The sequence below is a fragment of the Armigeres subalbatus genome, chromosome 2, assembly GCF_024139115.2.
Source record: "Armigeres subalbatus isolate Guangzhou_Male chromosome 2, GZ_Asu_2, whole genome shotgun sequence".
Classification (NCBI taxonomy): domain Eukaryota; kingdom Metazoa; phylum Arthropoda; class Insecta; order Diptera; family Culicidae; genus Armigeres; species Armigeres subalbatus.
In genome coordinates, this window is record NC_085140.1 from 129,930,716 (window position 1) to 129,954,040 (window position 23,325).

The window sequence follows — 23,325 nt, forward strand, 5'->3', positions numbered from 1 at the left end:
GTTTTGTGGCTTTGACCGGTGCCATGGTGACCGACGACGCGACGTGTCGGTTATGTTGCGACGGTTCAAGCAATGACCCAAACTACAATAAAATATGTATGACTCAAGTGAAGCCTCTATTTGATTGCATTGATAGAGTTTTAATGTTGTTTGTGTTTCAATGCACAAGCTTTTGTTTTATTTGATTCTATTTCTCTCATTTTTTTTGCCAGCCCAGAAGCCTCTTCAACTGCAGGCGCAACACACTTGAAGAATCTCGTTAAGCTTTACTTTCCTTCCATCCTGTACTGAAGTAGATTGAAACGGAGTTTCGAAGCAAGAGGTCCAACAAGACTTGAAGACAGATGGGAAAATATGACCTCGTGCTATCCACATAAATGTTGCATCAATTGTTTTGCACTCAAAATAATTGTCACTTAGTTTCCACTATAAAAATCAGGTAGGCTTTAAAAATCGACATTTATGACGACCTTACTTGTGTCTAATAAAACTTACTCACATGTCATATGCATACCAAAAAGAAATGTAGTGAAATTTAAATGAAAATGTAGAAAACAAAATCTATATTCTTTTCTAGTGAATACTACTTGTCACGAATGTATGAAAAATATATGAGTGGGGTACTCAGACCGAAGTGTATGTTTTGCATCAATCGCTAATGAAAAATTGTGCAGAAACACCATGAGAGCAATTTACAAAAATAAGTCTTTGAGTATGAAATAAATATTTCATTACTCTATTTTTGGTCCCGTCCACCTCTAGTGGACGGGAATTATTATCACTCACACGGATATTGCGCAAACAATAATTTCAATTCACTTAAAATCTATGTGTTTGTTGATATTTCAATTCACTTAAATTTAATTACATTTTTTAGTGAATTGAGAGCAGTGAGTACCATCACTAACAAATCATTTAACTTCTACAAACGAAACTAGATGGAAAATATCCGCATATGTTTTCATGTAACTCTTAAGTGAAAATTATTTTGAGTGTGCAATATCTGGTACCCATACGGTATTTTCGCTTGACCATTTTGGTAAAGGTAGTTTAGAGTGTTTTTTTTATACTGCGTTTTATCGCTGTCAGTTTTTCAAAATTTGGAAGAAAAATTGCGTAACCCGAAAGCAACGTTGATTTTGCTTAAGCGCCTGCAAATTCCTTAACATTCCCATCGGGACATCGGATAACAACGCGGATTCGTGCAGTCGATCAATGGTGTGTTGAGTGCTTAAACGTTACTACGAAACTTTGAGCATCAAACGGAGGGAGAAATGCGATCCGAATGGATTTTCTATTAATGATCAGGATCACAAGCGTGTCGTGGAAGCGTATAAGTTAGGGATGTGGGCAAGCCAACATTTTACCCAACGGGGTCACTTTCGTACCCAAGGACATGAGGCCAATATACTCCCACACCCCTCCGCACACCGTAGCTAAGGCCCATTGATAATAAAAACTGGGCCTTGATGGAGTAGGCAATACGGAAGCATCCCAAGGAGGTCAAATCCGCGGAAGACATTAAGAAAAAATGGGTTTCAGTACACAAGAAGCTACAGCCAGATGTTGTTCAGAACCTTATGAGTGTAGCTAAGCAATTATGTTCTGTTTGTTGTAGCTGAGAAACATTGGTGTATGTTTGTTTTCGGTTATTTTTTTGACATTAATCATCACCATATTCAGCCGTGTTTTCTGAGAACTGCCTACTGTTCAGAGATGATCGACTTCCGCTGACTTTTTCGTATAATAATGCCCATCTTGACCAGGTACTCCCGGCTTATGGTACAGATCAATGAATCAATGAAGCTACTGCTTTACTTTAGCGTTCCGAAGCACCGTCGGAAAAACGGAACCAAGTTTTCGTTCAACGCGCTAGCCTTTTACAGAAGGTTGTTGATCAATTATATCCGGCAGACAAGATGTACAACTTCTTCATTCCAGGGTGGAGCTGGTAGCACGAGCAAACCATCAAAGGTTATTAGTAAATTAGTCTGCCTGCCTGGTGAAAATAAACTTATAAAGCTTTCTATTTTGATTCTGCCACCACAGGCGAGCCATGGCGTAGACTCTCAGCGCCCTTGGCGAAACCCTTATTGGGCGCCCCTCTTCAACAAAGGAAAATAAGATGCGCAAATTTTACATTTGGAGAACTTGAATCGTTCCAAAAAGAAGTAAAATTAGAAGGTTTAAGTGATTTAAAGATACTTCGAATAGCATTCATTATTCAGGGTTGCACAGAAATATGATATCGGAAAGCTTATGTGAATTGCAGTAAACATACTTAACTGGCCCGGGTTCAGCCAAATCGCACCAAGACCTAACCAAAAATTTCCCATTTGTCTGCTCAGGTTTTCGTTTAGCAGATTTTATTGATCACAAATCGTATCGGATATCTCTCAACCCCGTAACTTAAGATATCCCTCCATAAATTTTGGTATGAATTGAAATGATTTTCGTTTTCCTGAACAAAATATCACAAGTCAGTCAAAAAGCCGTTTGGTGTGGTTTGACAGAACCCCGACCATCTATTTTAGAAATTTTGTGATAGTTTTTGACGGAAAAAATGTAAAGAACCTCGCAAAGCCGACCTGGAAGTTCATAAAAAATGCTAGAAGTTGTATGTGTCCGTCTTTAAAGTAGATCACAGCGAAGGGGGTTTGAGAAGTAATTTTTAAAACTATATTAGATGTTTAAACAAATAGCGCGACAAGGATGTGCAGTGATGTACTAAATGATTATTTCCATTATGGTTTTTGTAATGTTCGAGAATAGCTAAAGCAGTTAGAATTCCTCGTTTTATTCGAGAAATAATCCTAGAAATTTGACCTAAAAAAAACTTACGCAAATCCAAAAAAAGAGCGTTTTACCAGAATCTGCGCACTGATAGATTTGGTTGGGTAAAAAACTCCACTTCTTAAGTGGCTTGGAATCCCTGTCGGATCTTCGGACCATGAAAATATAACTCTGGATTGGGTCTGATGATGAATGCAAGCACTTTTGGACCTACATATGTAGTTGAATTACTCAGTCCGAATAAGGTGGTCGATTGCCAGAATTGTGATTGGACCTAGTCAATCATGAAAAAATTACTATGGGTTGGTTGAGGGCCGGAATTGTCATCGGTCCTATTCGGATCAAGAAAATTCTCTGGAGTAAGTTTTTTGATGGTTTCGAGATGTCACTGCTCTCTGGCGTATCGTGAAGTTGGGTCAATTGAAACCTAATCTGGAGTAAGTTAATCGATCGCTATTAGAGCTTGACGAATCAAGAAAAATCCAACTATGGGTTTGTTGGTGACTTGGAGGCACTTATGCACATAGTGTTGGGTCAATAAAATCCGGCTCTGAAGTAGTTTGGTCGATGGCTGGAAACATTAAAGGAAGCACGAGGGTAAAGAACAAAATCTGGCTGTTGATAATGTTAGAAAAAAAGAAGGACATTCTTCTATAAACAATGATTGGTCTACTAACAATTCTAACAAAGCAAATACACAGGAGTTAGTTCTAGCAAAGCAAATACCCCGTACAGATGCTGATGTAATTCAATGTTCTTCGTATTATATGGAATCTTTGAAGCCTTCCTTAGTCGTGTGGTAAAATTCGTGGCTACAAAGCAAGACCATGCGGAAGGTGGCTAGGTTTGATTCCCGGTCCGGGCTAGTGAATTTTCGGTTTAGAAATATTCTTGACCTCGGGGGACATGAAAGTATCATTGTGTTAGCCTTCTTATATACAAATGCAATTAAACGAGCATTTTTTCTCAAATCCATACCACTGCTTTTTGGTTTCAGTCATAGGAGTCAAGAGGACCCTTCGGAATCTGGTCAATCGCTTGATTTTGAATGTAGTCCTTGAAGGAATCCACATGGATTACCATTTCTTCGCTATTCATTCCTCACTGCTGTTGAACATTACGGTTCCGGAAGATTATAGAACTTAATGCTTTTGATATAGCTTTTTAATAAGAGTTAAAACATTTTTTTTTAAGGGAGGTCCCCGAAAAACCAGAATAGCAGTCAAAACTAAGACCAATCCATATAACATTGTGATGTGGAAATAAAGAAATATTCTTTATTTGCTCTAGATTACTCAACGATACCATAGACCCAGAAACCTTTGGACTTTCCAGTCGTTTGGTTATTTACATCTTTTTTTTCTTGGAGAAAATATTGATTTTGGCGCTTTCTTTGGCGTGTGGCCAACCTGCAACCGCACGCTACGGCGCTGACCTGGGATAGCTACAATTGGTGATGCTTAGGTGAACAGACCAAAAATCACCACAGTATAGCTATTGCATTATTAAACATCTGTTTAAAATGGTGAAGTTCTTTGGCAGGGTTGTAAATATTCGCAGCACTGGATGAAGGTGATGTTTTTTATCATCATGTTTTATTTTCTTCCTGCTTTAAGAATCGACCTCACATTCCGAGAAGAGCGAAAGTAAACAACAGAACTCACATCACCCACCGCACCGCAGAATGAAATTACCACAGCAAATGTACATTCCCCAGCAAATTGAAAAAATTCACCACGCGTTTAAATGGGCCACTCACAGTCATACGATAAGGAGCAAACTGAGGCGCATGTCAGGTGACTTGTGAGTGGCTAGATGCGAAATGAAAGGTCGGTGTTGGAAATGATTTTCGAGCTGCACAGTCGCACTCACCACGGCGGCGATAGAGGCGACTGCAGATTATCTGAGATCCATATTTTCACTGCATTGACTGTGAAATATTTCTTAGTCTTTGGCCAAAAGTTATTCGGCCGGAAGCAATTGAGCGAATGCTACTTGGCCGAATAACACGTCCAAAAGTTATATAGCAGCGCCATTTAGCCAATTGGTCGTTTAATCAATTGTTTGACCAATTTATTTGACCAAAAACTCGTTTGGGCGAATATGTCTGGGGCCGAAATATCTGTTTAACAAAAGGGTCATTTGGTCGAAAATGTTGATTGGTTAGATGGGGCAAGCATCAGTCCTTGGTAGAAAGGGCACTTCTGTCCTCTAGCGATAAGATGCGCTGCTACAGCAACCAGAACACTAAACTGCGAGGCGGAAATATGCAGTGGGGATGTAATGCTAATAAGAAGAAGAAGAAAATGACTTACTTACCTTCTCATGTCTCAGTAGCGAGACGTCTCACTATCCACTTCACACCACTCACTTTTACGAGTGAAAATGAGACATCACATTCTCACTCTTCATTTCTCACTTCTGCAGTGAAAAGTGAGTAGCAAACAATATTGCCGAGTCAAATGAATTGTTGTTACCTTGATTTGGACAATTGATATTTAAGTAAAAAGTCTTTCATCTTCTTCTTCTTATTACATTACATCCCCTGCAGTTGCCGCCTCACAGTTTAGTATTGTTTTCAGCGCTCAGAATGAGGTCACTTTCAAGACAGATAAAACATAAAAACATGAATAACACCTACAGATCAAAAGATAAGCTTTATAGAGTTTATTTTCACCAGGCAGGCAGACTAATTTACTACACCCAACCGGCAGTTTGTTGAATTTTCCAACAATTCTTTATAAGATCTACCAAACCTGTATAAAAGTTGGGCATAGCGAAATTGTTAGATTCTTATACAAAATGTGCTCTCAAACAATTGTTGTAGAAAACCTTACAAAATGGTTGGTTTACTTATACAATAGCATAAGAATCTAACAATTTCGCATCACCAGTTCTTATGCAGGTTTTGGTAGATTCTTATAGAATTGTTAGAAAATCTAACATCCGCCGGTTGGGTGTAATTTTACTAATAATCCTTGATGGTTTGCTCGTACTACTAGCTCTACCCTGGAATGAAGAAGTTGTACATCTTGTCTGCCGGATATAATTGATCAACAACCTTGTGTAAAGCAAGGCTAAGCGCGTTGAACGAAAACTTGGTTCTGTTTTTCCGGACGGTAAGCTTCGAACGCTAAAAGTAAAGCAGTAGCTTCATTGATTCATTGATCTGTACCATAAGCCGGGAGTACCTGGTCAAGATGGGCATTATTATACGAAAAGTCAGCGGAAGTCGTATCATCTCTCTCTCTGAAACAGTAGGCAGTCTCTCCAGAAAAACACGGCTGAATATGGTGATGATTAATGTCAAAAAATAACCTGAAAACAAAACATACACCAATGTTTCAGAAGCTAGCAACAAACCAGAACACAATTGCTTAGCTACACTCATAAGGTTCTAGAACAACGCATCTGGCTGTAACTTCTTGTAGCGTCAGCTGGAAAACCCATTTTTTCTTAATGTCTTCCGCGGATTTGACCTCCTTAGGATGGATGACCTCCTTAGGAATCGTAGTAACGTTTAAGCACTCAACACACCATTGATCGACTGCACGAATCCGCGTTGTTATCCGATGTCGCAGTGGTCTTCGCCGATGGTTCCGGTCCGTACTCTCTTGTTGATTGTTCGTTGCTTATGATTTTTTAAAGGCTGGCTTGCAGGGCCTGACACCAAACCCCCTAAATTTCCGGAGGACCATTCCTTCCCGCTTATTTCCGGTGACCATGGTGCACAGTTTCACTTAGAGTCCCTCACTGGCACTCGGACGATGATCAGCCGCCCCTAACATGGAGAATGACGCTGTTGTGAGCCGATCCTCGACATGGAGAACAGATCGCTCAATAAGATTTTGCACCTCCGAGAGGAGCAAACCCCCTTCCCTGTCAATGGGGCATACGACCATGGTTCCCACTGGGGTTGGGTTACCCGATCTTCCCTAAGATTGCTCGTAATCGGCCAAGGCTGCACCGCGGGACTTAGGGAGGTAGGGATAGGAGTTGCTGCAAATTAGTAAGAGTGCTAAAGGACCGCGAGATGGGGTCTATTTTATTCCTTCAGGTACGCGAAGTACCAATGGTACGCTTTACCCAGCATTTGCCGTGCCTGTTATCCGATGTCCCGATGGGAATGTTAAGGAATTTGCAGGCGCTTAAGCAAAATAAACGTTGCTTTCGGGTTACGCAATTTTTCTCCAAATTTTGAAAAACTGACAGCGATAAAACGCAGTATAAAAAAAAACACTCTAAACTACCTTTACCAAAATGGTCAAGTGAAAATACCGTATGGGTACCAGATATTGCAGAACAATTGATGCAACATTTATGTAGATAGCACGAGGTCATATTTTCCCATCTGTCTTCAAGTCTTGTTGGACCTCTTGCTTCTACAAAACCTGTTTCCAATCTACTGCAGTACATGATGGAAGTAAAGCAAAGCTTAACGAGATTCTTCAAGTGTGTTGCGCCTGCAGTGAAGAGGCTTCAATGGCCAAAATGGCAAGAGAAATAGGAGAAAGAAAGATCAAATAAACAAAAGCTTGTGTGCATTTGAAACACAAACAACATTAAAACTCTATCAATGCAATCAAATAGAGGCTTCACTTGAGTCATACATATTTTATTGTAGTTTGGGTCATTGCTTGAACCGTCGCAACATAACCGACACGTCGCGTCGTCGGTCACCATGGCACCGGTCAAAGCCACAAAACTCCCCGGGTTCGTGGTCTGTCAGTTCTCTTCATTCCCAGAACTCGGTGACATGAAACAGTACTAAAAATGCACTTAATGCTCCTATAACAAGGAACACGAACCTTTAATATGTTTCGAAATTACCTTCTTACGTTGGCCTTACCTATTCCTTATTGTTGATTAGGATGGGAATAAATGGTGTAGGACTAGGAAAGCTTGGATCGACTTAGCAGAACGCCAACCAATTGAGCTGCTGATTGTTGCATCGGAATATCTAAACCACAATTTTAAAAGGGCGTGACAACCAAAATTTGATCTTCCCAGTTTTTTGTCTATGTATATATCTATCAATGTAGGCGAAGAACCGGAAAGAATTAATTTTATCTGTTACGTCCTTGGTCTAGAGTCTAGACTCTAGACATATTGAACAAGGATCAAGTTTTGTGAAAAAAAAACCCATGATCTCGTGCCACCCTATTGTTCACCCTCACTGCTCAGTGGAAGGTTGACTGCTTTACAATCGCAAAGGGAACCAATGGGCCAGAGCGTTCTCCTGTTAGTCGTCGCAATTAAAACACTTTCTACCGCCAGTCGTGTGAAGGGGAATGCAATTGTTTCCCTTTATTAGCTGGACTTTCTCATGGCGGTTGGGCACAGCACAATAAACGAAACGAATAAAAACGTAAGCAAACCTACCCCTCACCCTGGGTGCCAGTGGTTTGTGCCCATGGCAGATGCCAGCGCGGCACACGCTTTGAGAAAACTAATCGGCGTGAAAAATCTGTTCATCCTTCCGAAACAGTAGCGAGCTGGGGCGGCGCAGTTTCACTCTGAACAACAAAAACAAATTAAATGTAGTTATATTTTTCATCGAAGATGTTTTGTATCTAATCGAAACAAGCTGGAAACAGAACGCGGATGAAAATGGACCCGTTTTCCGTTCCCGCGGATAAGGGTCTCCTACTAATGAGGTGCCGAGATAGCTGGCTGGGGCGGTCGCACGTCGACTGTTGTACGGGTGATATGCTTATTAGTTGTGGCTGAGAGAAGAAGTCTGTTTATGCATAATTATGAGCTGGATCAGTGCACTTAATTAGGCTTGAGTTGTCAGGCGATTTACCTGCGAGAGGCGTAGTATCAGCATTGGGCACGTTTGGTGTTAATTTGGTTTCGCGGTAAAGTGGATTCATCGAGACGAAATCGATAAGCAGCAAAGGGGTCTAATTTGATGTGTGTTCAAATTAGGGGATGATGTCACGCCCTGGTACTAAAAGGTGGTGTTAGATTACAATGATCCAACGAAAACAGAATAAGAAAATGCTAATAGATAATTGATATTTCAAAAACATTGCCTGCGTACATCGATTTGAGAATATAATATTAAGTAATTGCTGTCACCTTGATTTTTGTTATTGAGAACTGGCAGATCGGACTCCACATTGCTGGGAATCGACACTTAATTTTGACGTAGGACTTACGTCTTTCTTTACTATACTGGGTGTCATTTGGATTTTATCTATCTTTCAAAATTTTGTCAGTAACAAGAAAGAAGACAATTTTGTTGCTAATTTTTCATCCCGTTATTTTGCACTATGTCTACAGCAAATTTCGGATTTCTGCTACCGTAGTTACTACTTTTATAGAAATACTCGAGAATCTTACTCTGATTACTAAAATAGCATCGTATTCCCGGAAATATCAGAGCATGTAAGGCAAACAATTCTTGTCATATAGTGTTCGGGTTCTGATAAAGGCTTGTTGCGAGTAGAGGTGTGCGCCGCAGCGCTACGCCGCCGCCACTGACAGTTTTTGGCACGCCGTCGCCGCCAACATTTTTGCATCGGCGCGCCGCCGTTTTCGCCGAAGTTTCAGTGGAACTTCCGTATAATTTCCTGATAGATCTCTGCAACATCACGTTGAATCTCCAGAGAATGTTTCGTGAAGATACCAATGATTTCCATGATATTTTCATACAATTTGTTGTTCAAACTTCATAAAGCTCTCCGTAAAAACTAAGCAAAACTTCGTGTAAAAATAGCAAAAGATCTCCCGTTGAAATTTAAAAAAATCTCATTGAAATTCAATTTTTGATGGCAAAGAGTCGTTCGGCAGAAATCCATTGGGCCGAAAGTTGTTTGGCCGAATATGTTGTTTAACCGAAAAGAAAATAGTCTTTTTTGGCCAAAAAAAAAGAAAATAGAAGTCTACCCGAATAAAGCTTGAGAGGAAATCGATAACTTGTTTTAATGTTGTAAAATCATTGATTATGTTTACTTAATTTGATATCTTTTTGGTCGGCCCGGTTAAAATAACAAAACGTATAGCAGAAAAATCTTACTGTGTCATCAAACAAAAAACTATTCCTGCTGTCGATGAGAGCAAATCGAAAACTAATTTTGATATTGGTTTCCGATAACAAAATAAGTACACAGTTTGATGTCATATCATTCAATTTAGTTATCTCCAGCAAGATGTGATCAAAATATGTAATAAATCGTGATGATTCATATTTGTAAACAAATTATGAATCAATTTGATGTCAAAATCAAAATATGTTATTTGACCGAGAATGTCATTTGGTCGAATAGTACCTTTGGCTGAAAATATCGGTTGGCCGATTAGCTCAATGGCCGAATATCCTCTTTGACCAACATGGACATTCGGTGGAACGGGTTAACGAGAGAATCTTTTGTGCTTCGCCTCAAAAAATTCAAGGTGCAAACTTTATTAGAAATTTTTTCAAGTTTTTCCAGAATATAAATTTTCTATTTATTAAATCTTTTTTTTTCAGATTTTCCACGGGAACTGCTTTCAAGTTTCGAGAACTCTTCGGAATTGCCAGGAGGAGCTGTTTGGAGCTAGTTTTTCTTTTTATCCTTTATGAGAATGATTTCTTCGCAGGGGGTTGTCCATAAACCACGTAGACTCTTGAGGAGGAGGGAGGGGTTTCAAGAAGTCTACGTTAGTCTACAAAGAAAGACGGGGGTGGGTATATCAAAAGTCTACGTAAACTTTTTTTTATTTATTTTTTTGTGGAACGCTTTATACAGCAGCTTTGTGCGAGGTTCACTTGTTTGATTGTTTTAGAATTTATCCGGTTTTTTGCAAGACTACTGAAATATTCTCTTGAACTTCTCAAGAGAAAAAAAACTAATGAATTCCACTGAAGTAATAGTCTGAACTACGGCTTAAAACTATCCTGGATTCACCAGGAAATTCGTTTGTGTTGAGCAGGAACTTACTTACTTATGGGTCCTGTACATCTCCGGTGGTGCAAAGGGCCGACTTGAAAGATCTCCATCCTGAGCGTTGCCCGGCTATCGCTTTAACCTGTTGCCAGGTTAGATTTCGGTCGACTTCTTTTATTTCTTTATTAAGTCTTCGCCGCCATGAGCCCCTGGTTCTGCCTCTGCTTTTATGTGTCGCTGGGTTCCAGTCTAATGCTTGTTTACAAATTTCTGTTTCCGCTCCTCACGTAGAGTTTGGCCGACCCAACCCCACTTCCGATCCTGAATTTCTGTTGCTATCGGCCTCTGGTGACAACGACGATGGAGCTCGTTGTTTGAGATCCAGTTGTGAGGCCACCAGGCCCGAATTATATACCGCAGGCATCTGTTAATGAACACCTGCAGCCGTTGAGTGTTCTCCACTGATACACACCATGTTTCGCTAGCGTATAACAGCACAGATTTCACGTTAGAGTTGAAAATTCGTATTTTGGTGCGTTCACTTATCTGCCTGTTTTTTCCAGATATTTCTTAAACTCGCAAAGGCAGCCCTTGCTTTCTTGAACCGTGCGCCTATGTCGATCTTAGAACCGCCGTCTGATGCCATTTGACTACTAAGATATTGGAAGCTTTCAACATTCTCCACTGGTTGCCCGGCCACTGCAAAAATGGAAGGGGTTATAGTGTTTACATCCAACGATTTGGTTTTGTTGATGTTGATGACTAAACCTCCCGAAGAGGAGAGCGCTCGGCAAGGTCGTTGAGCTTGCTCTGCATATCAGAGCGCCGTTGCGCCGAGGAGTGCAACATCATCAGCCAATTAGGAAGTCATTTAGGTGCTCCATGGTTATAGGCTGGCCGCCATAACAGCCCGCGGTTTGGTTCACGGTCAATCGCATCTACCAGAATCTCGTCGATTACGATGAGGAACAGTAACGGTGATAGAATACATCCTTGCCTCACACCAGCTACGACCCGGATAGGGTCGGACAAGACCCCATTGTGCAGCACTCTACACGAGAAGAGGCCTTTCGTACTGTGCCTCCTCGATGAGGCCGATGATTTTCTCAGGAACTCCCATTTGCGTCACAGGGCGCCCCACATATTCTCGTGATTGATACGGTCGAAAGCTTGTTCGTAGTCAATGAATACCAAGTAAAGGAACTTTTAGAATTCGTTAACCTGCTCCAGAATGATACTGACGGTGTGACAATATGGTCCTCATAGGATCATCAGGCACGGAATCCGGCTTGCTGCCGCCGGAGAGTCGCATCGATCTTCTCCTGAATCCGGGCTAGGATAATTTTGCACAGAACTTTGAGAACGGTACACAGCAACATAATGCCTCGCCAGTTATCGCATACAGTCAGATCACCCTTTTTGGGCACCTTCACTAAGATACCTTGCATCCAGTCGACCGGGAAAGTTGCGGTGTTCCAGATATTACGAAATAAACGATGCAGTAGTTGAGCGGATGTCATGGGGTCAGCTTTGAGCACCTCGGCTGATATGCGGTCGACCCCTGGGGCTTTATTCGATTTCATGCTTTGGATGGCTGTTTGAATCTCTAGCAGTGATGGAGCTTCGGTATTGACGCGTGTTATACGTCGGATCCTAGGCAGATCATGCCAAGGTGGTGATGGCCTGGCTGGCACTTGAAAAAGTTGTTCGAAGTGCTCGAACCAGCGTTTCAGCTGGTCAGTTGGGTCGGTCAATAACTGATCATTCGCGTCTTTCACAGGCATCGTTGCATTCATCTTCGCCCCCGCTTAAGCTGTCGTGAGATATCGTAGAGGAGGCGAATGTCCCCGGTTGCGGCGGCTCTCTCTTTCGTCGGCCAGAGAGTCTGCCCACGCTCGCTTGTCCCGTCGACATGAGCGTTTTACCTCCTTCCCAAGAGCCGCCTATCGTTGGCGGGCTAGAACTCTGCCTCCTCTGGTTTTTGACCGCTCTATCGCGGCTTTGGCCTCTCTTCGCCCCCCTATCTTCCTCCAGGTCTCATCGGTGATCCATTGTTTTCTCTGGGTGCGTAGTTCACCCAGATTGTTCTCGCTGGTGGCGATGAAGGCATTCTTGATGGCGGTCCATTGGTCTTCCACGCTGCCACCTTCCGGAATATCTGCAGCACGCGTCTCCAGTTCTTCAACGAAGGACCGTTTCACCGTGGCATCTTCCAGTCGGCGTGTGTTGAATCGTCGTCCAACTCTTTCCTCCTGCCGACGAATCCGCGCAATGCGCAGGCGTATTTCGCCGATGAGGAGGTGATGATCAGACGCGATATCGGCACTACGTTTATTCCGTACATCAAGAAGGCTCCGTTTCCATTTTCGGCTGATGCAGATGTGGTCGATTTGATTTTCTGTCAAGCCGTCACGGGAGAGCCCATGTGTCCTTGTGAAGCGGTCGATGAGGGAAGCGCGTTCCCCTGATTACCATGTCGTTATTACCACTAAATTCTGCGAACATCTCTCCGTTTTCGCTCATTTCTCCGAGACCATGGCGTCCCATAATGCGCTCATGGTTCGAGTTGTCGGATCCGATCTTCGCATTGAAGTCGCCCAAACAGATCTTGATATCACCCTTCGGAATTCTATCTACGACGGCATTGAGTTGACTGTAGAAGTTCTCTTTGTCTTGCAGATCGGCAGCATCGGTTGGCGCATAACATTGGATTATAGTAAGGTTTCGGACCCGTGTTCTAAATCTGGCAACGATTATCCTTTCACTTATAGGTTCCCACTTCATAAGCGCAGAGTGTGCCTGAGCGCTTAGTAGGAAGCCAACTCCGCGATGCCGGGGAGCGTGTTCACCTCGTAAACCAGAGTATAGCAGAACTTGTCCCGACGGCGTTCTGTGTTCTCCAAAGATTGGCCAACGGACTTCACTCAGTCCCAGGATATCAAGCTTCATGTGGCGTGCCTTATTGGCAAGTTCACGGCCGGATTTAGCCGGAAGGGGGCCCCGGGGCCGACAGTATGTGGGGGCCCCAAAATGTACAAAATAGGTTGGTTTTGGTACATAAGATTTGTGAGGGCCCGGGGCCATGCCCCCCCGCCCCCCCCCCCTAAATCAGGCCCTGGGCAAGTTGTACCAATTTACCCTGCTGGGCTAGGATTGAAACGTTCCATGTTCCTATTCGTGTCCGTTGTTTCGCGCTAAGAGTCGTCGCCGTAAAATCAGTCCGTATTCTTTCATTATCGGATTCTCGAACAAATTGATGTTTCGGGAACAGTAGGTTTTTGGCCCAAGGTTCCCTATCCACCGGGATGGGGCTGCCATCTTAGGTATAGCTTCCGGGGAATAGCATTTCATACTCAGCCGCTGGATGCCAGAACAGACGCTGTTGGAGCCGCACCTCCTTGGTGAACAGACGCTCGGTCAGTCGGGTCAAATTTGTTTAAAGTCCCACCCAACACCAGGACTAGGCTAGTGCGCTTTGAGCGGCACACGGTCGCTTTGATAGGGCCTGCCTGGGGACACATGCAGCTTTTTATAGAAGTTCAACAGAGCCCACTGTCGAACCCCACCACATCCTAGGCAGACCCCACAGGACGCACCCTCTCACTCTAGCTGATGTCAGAAGGACAACAGTGCCCAGGCTGCACTACCTGCTAAGTACGCAACCCTTAGCTGGCGGTCAATTGTCATCGGAAGACCCGTGGAAGCGTGAGTATTGGAACTTGTGAGGACCAGAGCTATGTTAGGCGCCCCTTCCCGGATGTCAACTCACCATTTCGCAGCGCAAAGTGAGAAGCCCAAAGCAGCCCAAAGCAGAAAAATTCTCCAAAATGTTCTTCAAAAACTATCGATTTTTTTTTTCAATATTTTCACTTGGATTTTACTGCAGATTATACTAGAATTTCTTTTGATTTTCGTCAGGAACTTCTTTAGAAACTACAAGTGATTTGTTTGAATTTTCACGGGAAATTATGTCGTACTTCACCGGGAAATTCTTTAAAATTATAGCAAAGGAAGCATTTTGGAATATTTGGAATATTTGGAATATATATTTTTTTGAACTTGTAATTCTTCGAAATTTTAGAACTTTTCAGAATTTCCACTGGAGATTTTCTGGGAAGTCCCCGGGAAATTTTTCTTAATTTCGGAAATTCTTAGGTATTTGTTAACAAAATTCTTCGAAATGCCCATGGGAAATTCTTCGTAAATTTCACGTCAATTTCTGTGGGTGTACAAATTCTTTGGAATTATTGATGGAAAATCTTCGGAATTTCTAAATAAATTGTTGAAAACTTCCACGAGAAATTATTTGAATTCTCCACCAAACACTCTTTGAGTTTGCACCAAAAAAAAATATTTGCAAATTTGGAAAAAGACTATTGTAATTTTCATGAAAATTTATTCGAAATTTTTACGAGAAATTGACCAAAATTTCAACTGAAAATTCTCCATAATTTCCACCAAAAATTATTCGGAAAATTCTTTGGAGTGTCCATCGTGAAAATATCCAGGAAACCATTCTAAAATACCTCGGGAAATGTTTCGGAATAGTTCAAGCTTAAGATTACTTCGGAAAATAATTCTAAATTTTCAAGTAAAATTACTCGGAATTTAGAAGAAAATTCTTGGGATTTCGATATTCTGCGAGATATTGCATGATATATTCAAGAAAAGCATCGGAATTATCACGGAGAGTTTTTTGGAGTATTACCTAGAAACTTTGAAGGTTATCAATCAGGAAATCCTACGAAATTTCCACGAAAAACTTATTGGAAGGTAAGATTGACATTCTCGGAATTTCAACTTGAAATTTTTCAAAGTTCTGAAAATTGTTCGATTTTTACGCCAATGCAAAAGTGTCGGCCTTTACGGCCACACCTCTATGAGGAATCGAATTCAACAGAAAATAAATTAATTGGCTTTAAGATTTGGTTTCAGGAGTTATGGACAAAGGATTAAATTTGATTTTGCTTTAAGTTGATTTTTGTTTTGTTGGATTTTGTTCAGTTTGAATTTGTTATGTTTGAAATTCGAATTTTACTGTGATTTTTACATACTGAAATGGATTTGAATAGCTGAATTACTCAAAACGTGGATATTTTTTATATTTTTCTAATCATATATGATATTTTGTAAAATTTGAAGAAGTCTACGTAGACTTCAGGAGGGAGAGGAGGGGTTTCGGAAAAGTCTACAAAAGTCTACTAAGGAGGAGGGGGTTTGAATATGTGAAATTTCGGTCTACGTGGTTTGTGGACAGCCCCAAGGAAGAAGTTCATCACTAGATGGCTAAGAATTCTTTCTTTTTTTTTTTTATTCCTTCATTTATTTGTTAGGCACTCTGTGTTACTTAACCGCTACTGTGCCGAGATCTACTGTGGTATTCTGCTCTACAGAATCCACACAGAATCTATTTTATTTTTTAGATTTTCATTACCATTATTGTTGTCGTTGCCAGTCCATCTCATCGTGAGTTCATTGTGTCCGTTTGTCCATGTCGTGTATTATATGATAGTTGCATTGTTCGGTTTGCCATTAATCCGGGTAATGTTGGAGGAATGCCTCCGAGAAGAACAAGCTGTCAGTCGTCATCAGGCAGCCGTGACGGTAAGGCGCGTACCCCAAACGCCACCGTATGGGCTGCGGGTCTGACGACTGATGAGGGTTTTGGTGGAGGGGCTGGGAATCGAACCCATTCGCTTGTAAGGCGAACGTGTAGCCTACTACGCTACAGGACCCCCTAAAAATTCTTTCTATTTTCGATAAGAAATTCTTGGGAAATTCCATTGATCGAAAGCGACAGTCGACCGAACTGGTAACTTGGCCGAAAAAGCCGTTTGCCCTAGCAGGTCATCTGGCCGAAACGATCGTTGTCCAAAAATGCCGTTTAGCCGAAATGGTTTTTGACAGAATGGTCCATTTGGCCGAAAATGTCATTTGGTCCAATGGGTCTTACGGCCAAATATCAATGACTGAACCTCGGACTGAACGGGTAATATGATCAAAAATGGTCACTCGTTTGGTGAGACAAACATTTTGTCAATTGACCATTTAACAAAATTCAGTAGCCTCTCTCTTTTTTAGTCGATACTGGCCAAAATACATCTAGCCAAAAACTATTTAGCAAAACTAAACGTTTAACGGAAACTGAAAATGTAGTTTGGCTGAAAGCAAAAGGAAAATTTGGCCGGACTTGTAAAGAGTTGTTTGCCCTAACAGGTCATTTGGCTGAAAATGCCGTTCGGCTAAAAAAGTCGTTTGACCGAATATGAATCATTTGACCAAAAAATGCTGTTTGGTAAAAATTGTCATTTTGCAGAAAAAGCCGTGTGGCCCAAGAATGTCCTTTCTGCAACCTTCCTTCCTTTTTTTGAAAAATGTCGTTAGGCTCAATTGATCATTTTCCCAAAAGGACGATCAGCCGAATAGGTCAAAATTCCGTTTGGCCGGAAGGGTTGTTTTGCAGAAAGGACATTTTCGGGCCAAATAACCATTCCTACCAAACAGCATTTTCGATTAAATGATCTATTCGGTTAAACGATTTTTTCGGTCAAATTAACAGTTCGGCTGAACGTCCATTTTGGCTGTATGTCGCTTTCGGTCAAACGACCTGTTAGGGCAAACAACTTTTTCGGCCAATTTACCAGTTCGCCCGTATGTCGATTTCGGCCAATGGAATTTCCCAAGAATTTCTTTTGGACAATACACTAGTCGTTCAACATGTTTTCGTTTCAGTTAGCGAATGCCGTTCGATAACCGCGGCGCATTCTTAATGTCAAACAATTGTCAGGCGACGTAACTATCGAATTACAGTCAAAAGCATTGCAGTTAAACGGCTTTCGGTTATCGAACGTCTACTGTACAAAGAATTTTCAGTAGAAATCCAATATTTCCTAACATTTTTCCTTTGAAACCTGGAAAAGTTCATTAGATTTTTCATGCGAAATTCAAAAGATTCTTCCTTTAATGTCTTGAAAATATCCCAAAAAAAATGCAAAAAAAAATATTAAGAAACGGAATAGAAAAATCGCCACGATGATTCACGCCGCCGCTGCCGCCGGCTTATATGGATTTCGGCGTGACGCCGAAAACGCCGCCGCCGCCGACCAAAATTCGGACAAACCCCACTGCCGACGAATATTGGACCGGCGCACACCTCTAACTGTAGGAAAGGAAAGGATTTTAGGGTTCACTAATTTATATTCGTTTTCATCTTCTTTTTCACGACGAAAAATTTCATGATGAAATTGGAAAGCTTAGTAAATTGAAAGCTAATGAAATGGCTGTTCATTCAATTTGCATTTAATTTTAAAATTTTGAGCATTTATATGTAAAAAAGTTGTAAAAAAATAGTGAGTGATTTTGAAGAACCGATTTCTTCTCTAGATGAATTGTATCAGAAAATTGATCAATTTTTGGCGAGACAAAGTTCGCCGGGTCAGCTAGTATTCAATAAATAAATAAATTAATGGTAAATCATGGAATCAGCTCTCATTATAGTGATAATTTTACTATAGGGTAACTGTACCAGTTTTGGCCATGTTCCTAATTTGGCCAGTTTCTCGCATAACTCCAAAAGGTTAAGCAATTTTCAGGAGTTTTATCAGCTCTAACAAGAGAAATATCTCTTATCCTTCTTCGCTGTTAAAACTGATCGATATGTTCTGAAAAATATGCATTTCGCAAGGTTAGCCATATTAGGCACTAGTGGTCAAAACCGGTACACTTCCCCTACTACAAACCATCTTTGATTTTGGCAACACGTTTTGCACGTTTATATTGCCAAACTCGAATGGTTTTTGTTTTCTCATGATACTTCACATTTGTTCACTTATTGTGACACTAGACACACTGTGACACTTTTTCATGCAAATTTCGGAATCCAAGCGTTTTAATTTTAGGTTTATTGTGGTTTAATAGTTGTGTTGCCAAAATCAAATTGCTTTGTTGTCATAATTGAATGGGGTCTGCTTCACCATTTTTTTGTGGCGCGGTAAGACCACTTTGCCATTCATTGGATAAAATAATTAGATTTACAAACACCTGTTTTAAGTACAAGTATAAGGAAACTGCTTCCTAATGATCTTTTAGGAAGGTGTAAATAGTTACAACCATGACTCATCGTTCATTTCATTATGTTGCCTCAATATCGAGTGTCTTCTATAATGGGCTGAGAATGGCTTCGGTAAAAAACTGAAATTAAACAGTGTACGCTACCCTCTATGAAGTATTAATATCTCTGGAAATCGACTACAAAGAGCTTCAAATAACAAACAGCTCATTGATTAGCTCCACACCTCAACATTTGTATGACGCTTATCTGTCTGTTCTATGGGCAACTGTCTCATGTTTTGCCAGATAAAGAAACGGGATATAGATACAATTGTCTTTCATGAATCGTTTTGGTATTTTTTTTTTCGCTGAAATAATTGCAGTTATTACATAGTTAACTTACCGTAACAGGGCTTGTGATTAATGTGCTCAGCCGCTCACACACTCCATAGATCAGATAATTCCGAGCGTTTCAATTTTTTTCCTGATACGAAAGTTTCACACTCTTTTTTTACCCACTTTTCTCACACCGACGAACTAGCTACTGAAAATAGCTGGTAATAACTGACGATATATTTGAATACTGAAGCTGGCAGTGCACTGTTGAAACAGACAAAATCCGATACTCTTGGCCTTTTGATAGTTGTTTGGTTGTTTTCCTTTAGCTTCACGTGACGACGGTTGTCACTGAAGTTACCCAAAAGCGTAAACCGTTGCCGTTGAATTTTGCCACCACAAACACCACGCGCGCTGTCTCGCTAGAACCAATCGATTTTCACCAGTTTTCACCAATTTCGACAGTCACTCGCGCGATTGAGGTTTTTGGTTATTACACCTTCCAGCACAGATTTTCGTTGAATTTTCCTTCACACTGGTACACCAATTTGGCCGCACTTTCCGTTTTCCGAACCGTTTTTTTGGTGGCTTTCCGCACAGCACTGATTAATAACTACAAATTGCCGCCACTCGATCCCGTGCAGTCATGGAGTGACAATACAATACCACATTGGCCGACAATGACTCAACCAACCGCCGGATTGATGATTGTTCAATGCTTCCAAACCTGTCTTCAGGGCGGGAGCGCTCTGGTACTTGGGTTCGACACTCGCGCCGTGTTTTTTCTGAATTACTATTAAGTGCGTATTATACGCACTCGATCGAAAACAAAAAACGAGAACAAAATATACAATAACTGCGCCCAGCCAGTAAAATTGGATGTGCAAACTGCGGGATTCGAGGTGATCCGAATGGGTACCGTCCAGCCAGTCCGAGCATACGAGAGTGACTGATTAGCGCTGGCAAAATGAAACAGAATAAAAACCTGACAATCAGCAGCGGTGCGGCGTTTGTTTGACTACGTCTTTTTTTGCGCGAGGCACGGCGACCCACCCGCGTGTGGCTGGCGTAAATATCGCGCGCGCGAAACTGCTGCCACAGCCGCTCGCTCAAACCGCGCGGTCGCGTCGAGGAATGTGAGAGCGTTTCAGTTTTCAGAGATATGGAAGAGAGAACGTATGGTTGGATGCGGAGAACAGTTTGCGATATCATGTCGCGCGGCAGAACTTCCTAGTAAGTTATTCGATCGGTGAGTTGTATTCCAGGCAAATTTTTTTCACATTCTTGGAAACCATTGTGATAAAATCGAGTCATTTTCCAAGTGAATATGGAATAAGATACATACATGGAATCAGTTGACTTTGTCACAAATACCTATGTTTTGTGAAAATGTGCTATGTTGTTGAATTGGCGCGTAGTACATTCCAACCGTTGTGGTTTAGTGGAACTGAGCGAAAACATAGTTTTAACTTGTAAAGATGCATAAATAACTTATGATAGGGCTAAGATCTATTTAGGATTTTACGCTTTTCATGACCCCAACTATTAGAATTAGAATTTATTTGTTTTAGTTCATGATTGATTTCTAAAGGTATTGGGTAATGTATACAAAATCAAGTTATTCGGTTGGAATGCGAACAACTTGTGCTGATTCGGCATCTCGTATGAGATGAGCCGTTTCGAATGAAGTGAGAATTGTTCATACCTCCAATTTAAATTACATGGCCATCTCAACTGACACGTGTCGAAATCGACAGCTCTCGAGTCACCCCAGACGCAGAGTAAGCACAAGTAAGAGGGTCGGAGATGGATGTGCTTTAAATAGGAGGTATCGACCCCACAGAGATTTGGATTGTTGTCCAAATGGATGTCCTCCAGCATTAATCATTTTCATCGTTTCTCTTGCCTCTCTGATTTTTTATATTTTTTTAGAGCTAACCTTATTATTTAACACATTGAGCTCAAACCAACTTGGCAAATGTGTTTTTAATGTTGGAGAACGGGTGAACTTTTAAAACTCACTTTAATTTGTTACTACATATGACGACAGCTTATATGCTTTTTTATCGTTATCATTTTATATATCTCTTTAACTGAGTGATTCAGTTAATCGTATTTACAAAGAAATGTTAAGAGATAAACCTCCAAAATACAGAGGCAGAACAGAACAAACATTTTGTTGCATATGGTTTAAACCATCAATCTTCAAAGTCTTAAAACATGCGAAAAAAAATGCGAAAAACGAAAACACAATCTCGGACACGAGCCAGCCTGGGGCTGAAAGTCTACTTGAAAAAGATACAAAAAAATGTACGAGAAAGGCAAAACGAAAACACAATCAATAGAGTCTAGATTTTGAACGGCGGCGAGCGGTAGCTACGTAAATCGGCGTGTTGATTTATTTTGTCCTCACTTCTTAATTTATATTTATATTTTCTTATTAATTATTTGGATTATCCGTGTAGATTTATCGGAATTTCTAAGAAAAATTATTCTGAATATCTACGGAAAGTTTTTCAGAATTTCCGATGAGTATTATTAGGAATGGGCTAAAAAAAATGGTGGGTTGGCATTAAGAAAGGAGCGTCCAATATAGCTCTGGTCCCCACAAATTTCTCTCTCACGCTTCCACGGGTTGACCGATGACAATAGACCGCCATTTAAGGGTTGCATACTTAGTTGGAAGTGCAGCCTGGTCACTGTTGTTCTTCTGACATCAGCTAGAGTGAGAAGGTATATACGTTTAGAGCTACTGTCCACCAGGAGGTTCGGCTCAAACTAGAGATGGGCGCTCCGCTCAGGAGTTTTTCGGAAAATTCGTTTCCTTACATTGAGCTGATGAACCATGGATCTTTTTTGGAGGACCCCAGTTCAGCAGCTCACCGAAAATTTGATGACATCATTGTCATAAAGTAAAACAAGCGCCTCGAGAAACTCCCTCAAGCGTACGCACTCGAGTACGTGCGCTGTTGTATTTTGTACAGCACAAACGAAAATACCACGCTCGCGGTACATAACACAGGAGAGCTTGTATGAGCATTCCAGTCCAGTACCGCGCACGTGCTTAGTCCTAAAGCACCATCAAGCCAAGCGGCAGCACCAGGGGGAGAAGGTGGAGCACTGAAGCCCTACCCCGACATGTGTGACATCTGGATTTGGTTCTAAAATGTAAACAAAAGTGTCAATTCTCTACTACCTACTACGTAATGGCGAGGCAATTTTTATGCACACTTTTGTTTTCGATATTTTACCAATATCAAACTCTCTACCATACAGCAATATAACTATATAGTATGCTTGAGATACCTGCTTGATTGTCAGGACTCGAAAAATAATTTATTTGCAGTAACTAACCAAATATAAATTTTTAAGGTTTTAAGCTTCGACGCGGAGTACGCGAGCTTTGTTCGCCAGTGACAGGCGTACGGGGCCCTCGGGCAGCACCACCTAGTAAAACAACAGAAAGCATTTCTAGAGTGCTTTGAAAATAGGTCGTATGTGAAAAAGAGAGACTCTCTTTGGATCTATTCTCTTTCGATTATTACGAAACTATACAAAAGTTTACTTCGAATTTCTTGTTAGATATCCAAAGACAATAGCTTTGTTTATCATGCTGAAGTGGAAATGTAGCAAAACATGCAAAACTAGCCGATATATTAGCGAAAGAGAGCGTGACCAAAGAGAATCTCTCGTTTGCACATACGACCTATTCTCAAAGCAATCTAGATTTCTGCTGCAGAAAGGAATAATTGTTGATTTTGACGTAGGACTACGTCTGTCTTTTCTATATTGGGGTACACTTTACGATTGCGAAAATCAGGGACCGTCACGAAAATATGATAGACCTTAAACTTTAATATCTCAGCCGTTTCTCGATGGATTTTCTTTCTTTTTTGTACCATTCGATCAAGGATGAGTCAACGCTTCTTTGTATTAATATGAAAATACTGATTTTTAACTATTTATTAGAATTATTATTATTAGAATTGGTGGTGGTCCTCGATGTATTGCTGCAGATCATTCAACCTCAACCAACCAGCATTCTATATGAAGCAAGGGTTGACTTTAAAAATAGCACTGTTGCGATCCCGTGCCGCCAGTGGTGATGCTTTTATTACATTATTTGGAAAGCGCATTTGGGAAAGAAAATTGGTTCTTCTCAGGACTAGCATTTTCTGAACAGAAAGGTTTGATTACGAAAATGGACTATTTCGTTGGCATCGGCGTTTGGTTTCTGTTGGTGATTCCATCCATTCAAATTTACAGGCTTAAT